At 42.6% G+C, this 13,859-nt stretch overlaps 1 pseudogene; it reads right to left on the minus strand.

Moving 5' to 3' along the window:
- Positions 1-748: 748 nt before the first annotated feature.
- Positions 749-1,403, minus strand: LOC101027882 (osteoclast-stimulating factor 1 pseudogene; annotated as a pseudogene).
- Positions 1,404-13,859: the final 12,456 nt, after the last annotated feature.

Here is a 13,859-nt window from a genome sequence, read left to right on the forward strand (position 1 = left end):
ATTAGTAACAAGCAGGAGTTTAAGGATAAATCGCCCAGTTCCTCATTTCTCAGCAGGACATCAACTTACAGAGTTTCCCAGAAGTCTCCAGGAGGACTGGGTCTCAGCTGCCCATGGTGGTCACCACCTGCTCATGAATTAATGGAACTTGCGTTCGCTTCTTTCCTTCTCCCTCTCATGCCTCAGCTCTACTAGTGGTGCTTCCAGGGATCACCTCCCAAGTCGGCAAAATGCCCTCAAATCTTTATCCCCAACTCAAGAGGAACTCTGTCTAAGACAAATCACAAATTTAAAATACGAAATGTTTCTTTCTTTCTTTTTTTTTTTTTTCAGTGTAGCAAACAAGACACACACAAATTGGAAATAGTACCACTTCTAATACTGGAACCCAAACATATCTACTTAGGAGGCTGAGGCAGGAAAGTCGCTTGAACCCAGAGGGTGGAAGTTGCAGTGAACTGAGATCATGCCACTGCACTCCAGCCTGGGTGACAGAGCAAGACTGTCTCAAAAGAAGACACCACTGTGCCCAACCCTGATTTTTTCAAAGAAAAAATACTATACAATTCCTTTAGCTTGATAAACAGAGATCATGTCTTCTTGTTTTACTCTGGTGGACATAAATGTATTTTATACAGTAAATAATTCAGTCACTTATTGCCAAACCAAAGGTGAGAACCATTCATTACCTGTTCTACTCAAAAACAGTGCAACACTGCTATGTTCGTATATCCTTACAAAAAAATAATCACCAGTCCTCTTCCGGCAGACAAAGTTTTGGAATAACAGGAGCATTGCTTAATGTTTGAACTGCATCTGTCCCCTGTTTCTTTCTCTGCAGAGATGCACAGGCAGCATTGCCCAAAGCCATGCCCCAAACCAGCATCCTCTCATTGTTTCTTTAGTCTGTTCTGGCACCTTTTGCCAGAAGCAACTGGATGATACCTGCGTAACCCTTCCAGGCAGCAGCATGCACAGCTGTGTCTCCCAACTTGTTCTCTTGGCTCAGTTCAATACTTGGTTGAGTAAATAGCCTTGCCACTGTATTTCTGAGATCCCCATGACAAGCCTAGTCTGAGGCAATGCTTCTGGCTTTGTCTCAGCCACGAACACCCACTCGGTTGTCCGAAAACTCTGGCAACTAACTCAAGTTGCCTTTTTTGGCTCCTTCATGCAATGGATTGTCAATGGATTCTGCCTGCTCAGCCACATAGTTGCTTGGCATTAGTCCAGTCCTGCCTTTGGAGGTACCTTTCCACCCACTGGCATCATTCATGTCAGTAGCAGATGATATCACCTTCTTCCAAGCATTGTTCATCTGGAGTTCTGAGTTCTAACATATAGAAAGCTCTGAAGACTTTATCTTGCCCTGGTTTGACCAGTTTGGGTGGCAGCTTCAACATCTCACTTCCTTGAGCTGCAAATCCTAAAGACCATGCTGAAAAGCCCACTGCTTGCCTGCTACCTGGTACGCCAAGCACCTCAAGGTTTCTTTTTGCCTGGTTTACAGTCTTGCACCTTCAAGGACTGGTGCCTACCCTTGGATCTCAATAATATTTCATTGTATGGATATACCACATCTCATTTATCCACTTACCCACTGGGAACCACTTGGCTTCCTTCCACATTTTGGCTATTGTGAATAATGCTGCTATGAATATGAATATATAAATACCTCTTCAAGCCCTGCTTTCAGTTCTTTTGGGCATATACCCAAAGTGGAACTGCTGGATTCAACACCCTTCATTTTCAATTCTTACAAGACTCTTCCCTCTGAGATCACCAGCTGGAGTTTGCCACAGAGAAAAGAAGCAAGAATGAGCTGGCCTTTGTTCTGGGGTTTCTGTTAAGGCCAATTCTAAATGGACTTTGAGACCCTCTGATGGGAATACTCAAGAACACTTTTTGCCATAACTTGTTCTCAGATCACAGAGTCTTCTCTTCCTCAGCTGCCCCCAACATACCACCATATTTCCTTTGTTCTCAACGTCAGCCACTAAGGCTGCTAGTTCTTCATTGGAACTTCATGGACATCTGGCTAAAGTTCAAACCCTTTAGCAAGGCGAACAGGAGAACTGTATTTGTAATCTGGTTCTTGCCTACTTCTTTAGACTTATGCCTGAGTGTTCCTACAGCTGCATGGTATTTTGAGATGGAATGGGGTGTCAGGAATGAGTGATGAGGCTCAGGAATGGGAAGACAGCAATACATGTGTATGTACATGTCTACAGTTATAGACCATTTGTGTGTGTGTGTGTATGTGTATGGGTGTATAGACAGATAAACTAATTTTTTGCCACCATGCTTGGCTAATTTTTTTTTTTTTTTTTTTTTTTTTTTTTTTTTTTTTAGACGGAGTTTCGCTCTTGTTACCCAGGCTGGAGTGCAATGGCGAGATCTCGGCTCACCGCAACCTCCGCCTCCTGGGTTCAGGCAATTCTCCTGCCTCAGCCTCCTGAGTAGCTGGGATTACAGGCACGTGCCACCATGCCCAGCTAAGTTTTTTTTTTTTTGGATTTTTAGTAGAGACGGGGTTTCACCATGTTGACCAGGATGGTCTCGATCTCTTGACCTCGTGATCCACCCGCCTTGGCCTCCCAAAGTGCTGGGATTACAGGCTTGAGCCACCGCGCCTGGCCTAATTTTTAAAATTATTTTTATTTTTAGTAGAGATGGGATCTCACTATGTTGCCCAGGCTGGTCTCCAACTTTTGGGCTCAAGCAATCCTCACCCTCCTAAAGGGCTGGGATTATAGGTGTGTGCTGCCATGCCTAGCTCATAAATAGACTAATTTTATATAAATGAAATAATTTTCTGTATGTACACATATTTTTAAAATTTATTTTTATTAATTAATTTGGTTTTTGAGACAGAGCCTCACTCTGTGGCCCAGACTGAAGTGCAATGGCGTGATCTCAACTCACTGCAACCTCTGCCTCCTGGATTCAAGCGATTTTCCTGCGTCAGCCTCCTGAGTAGCTGAGATTACAGGCACACACCATTATGTCTGGCTAAATTTTTGTCTTTTTAATAGAGAGGGGTTTTCACCAAGTTGACCAGCCTGGTCTCAACCTCCTGACCTCAAGTAATCTGCCCACCTCGGCCTCCCAAAGTGTTAGGATTATAGGCATAAACCACCACACCTGGCCTCATTCTCTGTATAATTATAAAACTTGTTACTCTAAAATATTTCAAGCATAAGCAAAGATAAAGAAAATGGCTAAATAAATCCCCATTTATTCATCATCCACCTTGCCAAATAATGGCCATCTTGTTCCACTGATACATCCATCCTCTCCTCCTTCAATTATTTTGAAGTAAATCCCACGTCTTATTATTTTATATTTAATATCTTAGTATATATCTCTAAAAGATAAGAATTCATTTTTAAAATAAAGACTTTAGGATCACTCTTGGTTTCGTACATTCTATGGGGTTTGGACAAATGTGTAACAACATGTATTCACCTTAGAGGATCATAATCAGAAGTTTCGCTGCTTTAAAAATCGTCTAGAACAGGGATCCCCAATCCCTGGACCATGAAGTGGTTCCTGTATGTGGCCTGTTAGAAAATGGGCCACACACACAAATACACCATAGAATATTATGCAGCCATCAAAAACGATGAGTTCGTGTCCTTTGTAGGGACATGGATGAACCTGGAAACTATCATTCTCAGCAAACTGACACAAGAGCAGAAAATCAAACGCCACATGTTCTCACTCATAGGCGGGTGTTTAACAGTAAGAACACATGGACACAGGGAGGGGAGCATCACACACTGGGGTCTGTTGGGGGAAAATAGGGGAGGGACAGTGGGGGGTGAGGAGTTGGGGAGAGATAGCATGGGGAGAAATGCCAGATACAGGTGAAGGGGAGGAAGGCAGCAAATCACACTGCCACGTGTGTACCTATGCAACAATCTTGCATGTTCTTCACATGTACCCCAAAACCTAAAATGCAATTTAAAAAAATCCAAAGTAGGGGCAAAAGAAAATGGGCCACACAGCAGAAGGTGAGCAGAGGGTAAGCAAGTGAAACTTTATCTGTATTTTCATCCACTCGCCATTGCTCACACTACTGCCTGACTGCCTCTTGTCAGGTCAGTGGCTGAATTAGATTTTTTTAAAATTATTTTTTCTATTTATTTATTTAAGACAGAGTTTTGCTCTGTCACCCAGGCTGGAGTGCAGTGGTGTGATCTTGGCTCACTGCAACCTCTGCCTCCCAGGTTCAAGCAGTTTTCCTGCCTCAGTCTCCTGAGTAGCTGGGATTACAGGCATGCACCACCACACCCAGCTAATTTTTTGTATGTTTGGTGGAGACAGGGTTTCTGACCATGTTGGCCAGGTTGGTCTTGAACTCCTGACCTTAGGCGATCCACCTGCCTTGGTGTCCCAAAGTGTTGGGATTACAGGCCACTGCACCCAGCTTGCATTAGATTCTCATAGGAGCATGAACCATATTGTGAACTGTGTGTGCAAGGGATCTAGCCTGCACGCTCCTTATGAGAATCTAACGCCTGATGATCTGTCACTGTCTCCCATTACCCCCAGAGGAGACCATCTAGTTGCTGGAAAACAAGCTCAGGGCTCCCATTGATGCTATATATATTATAATGTAATAATAATTGAAATAAAGAGCACAATAAATGTAATGCGTTTGAATCATCCTGAAACTAAACCATATTCACCACCCCCACCACCCCATCCTGTTTGTGGAAAAATTGTCTTCTATGAAATCCGTTCCTGGTGCTAAAAAGGTTGGGGACCACTGCTATAGAACTCTGACATTCATTCATTCATTCATTCATTCATCCATTCATTTATTTTTGTTTTTTCTTCAATTAACTCAAAGCTTTGATAGAACTCCTACTTTGAAAACAAAACTGCAGTGTCATTATCAAAACAATTCCTTAACAATATCAAGTATCTAACCAATCCTTAAATTTTCCTACATACAGCCAGGCACAGTGGCTCATACCTGTAATCCCAGCACTTCGGGAGGCTGAGGCAGGAGGATTTCTTGAGTCCAGGATTTGAGGCTGCAGTGAGCTATGATTGTGTCACTGCACTCCAGCCTGGGCAGCAGAGCAACACCCTGTCTCAAGAAAAAAAAAAATTCCTAAATGCTTTTTTATTTTTTAACAACCTGTTTGAATCAAGATCCAAATAAAAGCCAGGTGTCGCTTTTGGTTAATATGTCTCTCACGACCCTTTTGATCTGTAGACTCTATGTCTATCTGTTTTATCTATCTATAGTTAGACCTACATCTAGACACAGAAATATAGACCTAAACAGAGATATGATTGCATTTATTTGTATTTATTGTGTTATTTTATTTTTGTCCTATAAAGTTTTTCCCAGTTTGGACTTTCCTGACTGAATCTCTGTGCTGTCATTTTGCCCCCAAGTGTCTTATGAATTGATAATTAAGTCTAGGGGCTTGATCAGATTCAAGTTCAATTTCTGTATTTGTTTGCAAAACAACTTCACAGGTGGTGTCCGTTCTTCCATTAGAAGGTACGTGACATCTGCCCATGTCTCTTTTGTGATGTTAGTGGACACTGACCTTCAATACCAAAAGTCATTCGTTCATAGAGTGCAAAATGGTGGCATTTTTCTTTTTTTTTTTTTGAGACAGAGTCTCGCTCTGTTGCCAGGCGCCAGGCTGGAGTGCAGTGGCACAATCTCGGCTCACTGCAACCTCTGCCTCCCGGGTTCAAGCAATTCTCCTGCCTCAGCCTCCCGAGTAGCTGGGACTACAGGCGCATGCCACCACACCCAGCTAATTTTTGAATTTTTAGTAGAGACGGGGTTTCACCATGTTAGCCAGGATGGTCTCGATTTCTTGACCTGGTGATCCGCCCGCCTCAGCCTCCCAACGTGCTGGGATTACAGGCTTGAGCCACCGCACCCAGCCCAAAATGGTGGCGTTCTAATGATACTATTGCATCTTCATTAATCATGTAGACTACTTCTGTGGAGAGAAACTTTCTTTTATATACTTTTTGTTTGTTTGTTTGTTTGTTTTTTAGGAGAGAGAGTCTCGCTTGGTCTCCCAGAATGGATTGCAGTGGTGCAATTATGGCTTACTGTAGCCTCAAATTCCTGGGCTCAAGCAATCCTCCCAACCCAGCCTCCCAAGTAGCTTGGACTGCAGGCATGTGCCACCACACCTAGCTAATTTTTGTGTTTTTTGTAGAGACGGTGGTCTCACTATGTCACTCAGGCTTGTCATGAACATACACTCTTTTATCACCCTGTTGTATCATTCTTACATGAAAAGTAGGATAAATGTTCAATTCTTTTCCTTTATTTTCCAATTTTCAAAATAATGAGTTGATCTCCTAGCATCTCCTAAAAGTAACCAGTGAATTCTTGAGTATCATTATGAACTCCTGAATTCAAACATATTTGATGTGTTTCAATGTGTTATCCTTATTTATGCTCAAATTCTCTCATTTTTATCCAGTGAGAGCCTGTCCCATCAGTTTCTGAGTCCTTTGTCCAGGCCTCAGGAGTTTTATAATAGCTTTCCAGCCTCCTGGTATAAAAATATGCCCCCTGCCCATCCATTTCCTTCCCCTAACCTGTAATTGGTCATTTAGCCAAGAAACCCAGTTCCTTTCAGTGTAAATTAGTATTTGGAGACCACCATCTGAGCACGATGGGCAATTTTCCAATACAAAACATCAAATATGTTTTATTTAATTAATTAAAGAAAAATAATTCCTTGGGCAGGAGAAAAAGAGAGAAAAGGGAAGAAATTTAGTACAACTTTCTTTACCACAAAAGACAGTCTTTTCTTTAAAAAATCTACGGAAGGACAATAAGGTCATGAAAAATATTGAGTTCTTAGAGTCACGTTTAAAACAAACTTTAGGCTGGGTGTAGTAGCCAACGCCTGTAACCCCAGCATTGTGGGAGACCAAGGCAGGAGGATTACATGAGGCCAGGGGTTTGAAACCAGCCTAGGCAACATAGAGTGATGCCCATCTCTATAAAAATAAAAATAAAAAAATTAGTCAGTGTTTGTGGCACATGCCTACAGTCCTAGCTACTCAGGGGCATGGGGTCGAGGGATGGCTTGAGCCAGGAGGTTGAGGCTGCAGTGAACCATGTGTGCACCACTGCACTCCAGCCTGGGCAACAGATTGAGACCCTGTCTCTAAACTATAAAGAAATAAGTAAATAAACAGAATGAATTGCAATATTTGACAGTTTGAATCCTTGAAAAGATTAAGAAGTGAGTATTTCTTACTACTTCTCACTTCCCTCTCTCCATCCTGACTTCTTATAGTGTTCTATTTTGTCAATGTTCTTAACATGAATATTCTGTTTTTCTAATCATTATTTTCATAGCTCTTTTTAAAGTTTTAAAATTTTCGTTGATAATACAAATTACATCTGTTTATGATGTGCAACCTGACATTTTAAATATATATATGTTGCAGAATGGCCAAATCAGGTTAATTATTAACATATGTGTTACCGCACATACCATTTATATGTGGTGAGAACACTTAAAAACCACTCTTAGCACAGTTCTTTAATCTTCATTTTGAATTTAAATGGGCGCAGCACTTGCCGTCAGTCCTTTCCCTCATACCTGAGTTCTTTGTTTTGATATATGTTTGTTTTTCAAGATTTAGCCATCAATTTTTCATGGCATATATTCACTAATTTAATTCTTCAAAGTTTTCCCTACTGATTCACCATGACAAACTATGCTGCAATAAACCTTGAGAGAGTGTGTGTACTCTCTGGTGGATATCTATGATCTAGATGTTAAGTCTTAAATGCAAAGTTGCTAGGTGAAACAAATGTATACATTTTTAATAAATTCTCCCAAATTGCCCTTTAAATATTTATTTTTATTTTATTATTATTATTATTGTCATTTTGAGACAGGGTCTCCCTCTGTTGCCCAGGCTGGAGGGCAGTGGCAGGCTCTCAGCTCACTGCAGCCTCGACCTCCCAGGCTCAAGTGATCCTACTTCCTTAGCCTCCTGAATAGTGGAGACTACAGGAACATACCACCATACCTGGCTAATTTTTTTTTTCTTGGTATTGTTTGTGGAGTTGGGGCTTCACCATGTTGCCCAGGTTGGTCTTGAACTTCTAAGCTCAAATGTTCCAGCCCCTCGACAGCCTCCCAAAGTGCTGATATTACAGGCATAAGCTACTGCACCTGTCCTGTCCTGCACACATTTCTATCACTTTGTCCTCTCATCTGCATTCATGAAGGCCTGTCTCTCTATACCCCCACCAACTCTGGTTATATCACTAGATTAAGTTTGCCAATCAGAGAGGTAGTCTAATCCTAGTTAACAGCATGGTGTCTGGAGGCAGATTCCCTGGGTTCAAATCCCAGCTCTGTCATATATTGGATGTGTCACCACGACCTCGGTTTTCTCACCAGTAAGTCAGGTATAAGAGTAAAAGTTACATCACAGAGTAGCTGTATGGATGTTTTATCATCATTAGTGGGGATGAGTGTAATGTTTAATAATCAGAAACAGAGATGCTATCTTTGCGAAAAAAATATCCAATCTTGAAATAAAAAAAGACAATGACTTACGAAAATATGCATTACAAAATTAAAAAAAAACCCATAGAAATCTAGAATTTGTAGCATTCTTATGGTTGATATCTTTGGGTGGTGATACGGTTTGGCTCTGTGTCCTCACCCAAATCTCATCTTGAGTTGTAATCCCCATAATCCCCACATGTCAAGGGTGGGACCTGGTAGGTGGTGTTTGGATCATGGGGGTGGTTTTCCCCATGCTGTTTTCCTGATAGTGAGTGAGTCCTCAAGAAATCTGATAGTTTTATAAGGGGCTCTTTCCCCTTTTCTGGTTCACTTTCTTCTTCCTGCCACATTGTGAAGAAGGTACCTGCTTCCCTTTAGCCTTCTGCTATGACTGTAAGTTTCCTGGGGCCTCCCCAGCCATGCTGAACTGTGAATCACTTAAACCTCTTTTCTTTATACATTACCCAGTTTCAGGCAGTTCCTTTTTTTTTTTTTCTTTTTCTTTTTTCTTGAGACAGAGCTGGTGCCTCAAACTCCTGAGTAACTGAGATTACAGCCACCATGCCTGGCTAATTCTTTATTTTTAGTAATCACAGGGTTGTCACGTTGACCAGGCTGTTCTGGAACTCCTGGTCTCAAGTGATCTGTCCACCTCAGCCTCCCAAAGTGCTGGGATTACAGGTATGAGCCACTTGGCTCAGTCTCGGGCAGTTCTTTACAGCAGTGTGAAAACGGACTAATATAGGTGATGAGGGAAATGGTCTTTCTTCCCAATGCTAGAAAGGTGTGTCTTAGCGTCCCACAGCTAAAAGAAAGTTCAGAGTCAGTCTGTTTCCTTGCATGGGGGTGACGGCTGGGGAAAGAGCAGGTGACTGGCCAGCCTTGGGCATAGGAAGCGGTTTCTGCCTGTGGGTGGTTTCCCCCAACTAAAGAGCCAGTTGTTTCTGGGTTATAATTTTCCAAGTGTGAGAAGTGGGGGTGAGGAAAGAATTAGCCTGTGTGTCTCTGCCTGTTTTAGTGCCTGCATTGGGCAATGCTGCTCCTCCCTTAACGACTGCCCAAAGCCCAGGGTCTGCACATGGGGGGCAACCCCACTTGTGTTGAAAAATATGCCTCTGAAAATATGCTCCATAAAAGTGAGCTAATGGAGACTCACACGTCTCTCCACCGGCCCAGAAAGTTGTTCTTATCTGTCCATAGGGAGCAGGTGGGTGGCAGAGGCCACCAGACACTCCCTTCCTAGAATGTTCCAGAAGCTTTCTCATGCAGCTATGGATTTATGTCGGGACATTCATCATACTTATTTTCATTCAGGTGCTGTCTTTTATTTTTTAAAAATTTTAGTCACAAATCACTGAAAATTCCAACAGGTGAGTTGGAATGTTGCATTCACCTAGTAGAGCACCTGGCAATGAGTCTGGACATGATAAATATTTGCCAAGTGTTGCTGAGTCGGCACTGGAATTTAAAGAGACAATGAAACAAATGGCAATTTCTGTTAACTTTCCAAGTTATCCAAATCCAAACTCTCCTTTATGATTCCAACTCTAGTTGTTAGTTGTTGCTGGCTTTTTTTTTTTTTTTTTTTTTTCCTGTTTGACTTCCAATAGGTGGCTTAACCTTTCTGAATGCACTTTTTTTTTTTAAATTTACTTTTTGAGAGACAGGGTCTTGCTCTATCACCTAGGCTGGAATGCAGTGGTATGACCATGGCTCATTGCAGCCTCAACCCCCTGGGCTCAAATGATCTTCCCACCTCAGCCTCCCAAGTAGCTGGGGCTACAGGTGTGCACTACCATACCCAGCTAATCTTTAAAATTTTTTTTGTAAAGATGGGAGTCTCACTTTGTTGCTGAGGCTGGTCTCAAATGCTTGGGTTCAAGCAATACTCCCACCTTGACCTCCCAAAGTGCTGGGATTATAGCTATAAGCCACTGCACCCAGCCTGAATTCAGTTTCTTCTCATAGAATGGATATAAGTATGTTCACCTCATAAAGTTGCTGGAAGAAGTAATTGAAAAAGTATATGTAAGGTTCCTGGCATGGTTCTTGGCACAGATCGGACACTGGCAAAATATTAACCATGAATGTGTCATGTAATTTACACACATTATCTTAATTAATTCTTCCAACAGCCCTTTGTGGTAGCTATTATACTTTTTAGCTCCATTATGAAAAAGAGAAAATAAAGGCTCAAGGAGGTCAAACAACTTATTCCAGTCCCACAGTGAGCCAGGGAAAGCCAGGATGAGAAAACAGACCTTTATGCATCTTAAAGTTTCAGCAAACAGTGCACCACTTCCTTTCCCATTCTCCACTCCAGGTACCTTCCTTGCCCGACATCTGTTCTTTGACCTCAGTAGGGATACTTGCTGGTCAATTAGAAACCAACCTCTTTCTGAAACTTGCTTTTAAAAGCCCCATTTCCCTGCTCTGTCAGCGAGTGGTCCTCCTAAGAAGCAAGTGCTGTACAATGAACTCACACAGAAGTTTCTGTATGATTTTTTTTTTTTTTAACAAGGTGTGGAGTATACTGACAGCCAAATGCCACAATTGGCTAAGGGTTGCTTACCGCCACATAAAACCAAGTGTGACGCTCTTACAGCTACTGGTATTTCCTTTCCTGAAGTTCTGCAGCTGAGAACTCACCAATTGAGCCGAGAGGGAGGTTTCAGAGAGGGAGGCAGGGTAGTGACCAGCCCAGGGGACAATGAGCCGAAGGGTCACAGCAAATCAGGCACCCGGGGTTTTCCTGAGTTTTATGACACTTCATTCCCTGTTTACAGACTTGTCTATTAATTCCTCCCAATAAATAATCTAACTAGGTTGAACCATATGAAATTATTGACATTTGAATTCTTTTAAGCTACAAAAGCATCAAGTTTATATATAGTTCAATCTAATATACATCAGGTTTGCTGATTGATAGAAAAAAGGAGAGGGGGCTTCGTTGCCCAAGCTACTTCTAATACCAGTTATTGGGAGCTTATAAATATGGCCAGTGCTATCCTAAGTGTGCCACTCGCATCAGCTTGTGTAGTGGGTGCCATAATCGGTTCCGTGATCCATAGGGGTTATGCATTATTAATAAGTCCACTTTTCTGAGGTTCAGAGAGGTTGAGCTTCTTACCTAAAGTCACAGAGCTCTCCAAGCCTAAAGACACTGTTTGCAAACACCAAGCTACATTCACTTTCCCTTCCATGTTGATCCCGTCTGTACAGCAAATTTGACTTTGAATCTGTCAGGTTCACTACTCATCTGTAAGCTTTTTGGGAGCCCAGATCATGTCTTATTTATCTATGAATTTCTGTGAAGCACCTAACACTTTAATGGATGTTCAATGTGTCCCTGCATGATATTTCCATGAGGTTGTATTGAGAGTATGCAGGGTTCTCCAGAGAAACAGAATAATAGGATATAGAAAGCTATATAACAAAGGCTTTACTATGTGATTATGGAGGCCGCAAAGTCACACAATATGCTGTCTGCAAGCTGGGGAGCCAGGAGAGCTGGTGGTGAAATTCAGTTCAAGTCCCAAGACTGGGGAGCTGATGGCATGACCCGCTCTCTAGAGATGAAGGCCTGAGAACGAGGTGGAAGACAGAGGGGTTTGCTGATGTAAGTACCAGAGGCTGAAGGCCCAAGAGCCAAGAGTTCCAATATCTGAGGGCAGGAGAAGATGGACATCCCAGCTCAAGCAGAGAGAGCAAATTCACCCTTCCTCCACCTTTCTGTTCTATTCATGCCCTCAACTGATTGGATGATGCATGACAGGTGGGTGAATGGTTTTTACTCAGTTCAACAATTCAAATGCCAATCTTTTTCAAAAACACCCTCACCACACACATTCAGGCATAATGTCTGAGCAGGTATCTGGGCACCCCTTCACCCAGTCCAGTAGACACATGAAATTAACCATCACAATGGGCATGAGTTCAAATATCGGAAGGAACCAGCTGTATATACTGCTCCAATATTTAAGCAAAGCTCTAAATTAGTCCCTGTCACTTGCCTGGGCTCTAAATCCCTGGGTGGAGGCCTCTGCCACTTACTTGCAGGGGACAGTTTCTCAGAGTCACAGTTTCTCCACCTGAAGGAAAAAGGGCAAGGGGAAGTTCATTCCCACCTTGAGGAATGACTTGGAAGGAGCAGATTAGAATAACTTATATTAAGTTAAATGAGGATGGTGTAAGAGGTGGGACTTGGCCAGGTGCAGTGGCTCACGCCTGTAATCCCGGCATTTTGGGAAGCCAAGGTGGGTGGATCATGAGGTCAGGAGATCGAGACCATCCTGGCCAACATGGTGAAACCCTGTCTCTACCAAAATACAAAAAATTAGCTGGGCGTGGTGGCATGTGACTGTAGTCCCAGCTACTCAGCAGGCTGAGGCAGGGGAGTCACTTGAACCTGGAAGGCAGAGGCTGCAGTGAGCTGAGATCTGGCCACTGCACTTCAGCCTCGTGACAGGGCAAGACTCCGTCTCAAAAAAAAAAAAAAAAAAGAGGTGAGACTCGACTCTGGAGGTAGGGCTCAGACACCAAATCAAATTGAAGACTAGGTAACGCAGGGATGGAGCAGAAGAAGCTTCCAGGGTGTCATGTCAATTTACCATTGCCATGGAAACATCCAGGAGTTACCGTTCTTTCCATGCCAGTGACTCAACACCCCAGACGTTATTACCCTTTTCCTAGACATTTCTGCATAACCCAACTCTCAATCTGCATGTAATTAAAAGTAGGTTTACGTATGATGTAGAATTGCACTGAGCTGCTAGTCTCAGCACGCTGCCTATGTGATGGCCCTGCTCTGCAGCAGCAGTCCCAGAGCTGTCACCCACCCAGGGCTGTGACACTCCTGCTTCAGTAAAGCTCTGTTCTTCTGCCACTGGCTCTTTCCTGGGCGAAGCAAAGAACCTGCCAGGGCAGAGCTCCAATATGGGGCTGGTTTGCCCTGCATCAAGGATAACATATGAAATAGAGTGCCAAAATATATGCTCTTAATTGTGCCAGACTGAGTTTATTTATTGCTTTATCATTTCAAATTCCTGGCATAGAATATGTGCTCAAATGTAAATGGTTGAGAAAAGATTTGATATTTTTGTAAGAAAGTGTCTCTTTCTTGTCAAATGCATTCTTTCAAAACTGTGTGTTTTTGGTCAAGTTATTCCACAAAATTAAGTAGTAAATATTTAGTGCCTACGATGTGACTAGCATATAAGCACTGAAAATACAGCAATAAACATAAAGACAACAGGCTGAGCGTGGTGGCTCACACCTGTAATCTTAGCACTTTGGGAGGCCGAGACAGTGGATCACCTGAGG

The sequence above is a fragment of the Saimiri boliviensis genome, chromosome 7 (assembly GCF_048565385.1).
Source record: "Saimiri boliviensis isolate mSaiBol1 chromosome 7, mSaiBol1.pri, whole genome shotgun sequence".
Classification (NCBI taxonomy): domain Eukaryota; kingdom Metazoa; phylum Chordata; class Mammalia; order Primates; family Cebidae; genus Saimiri; species Saimiri boliviensis.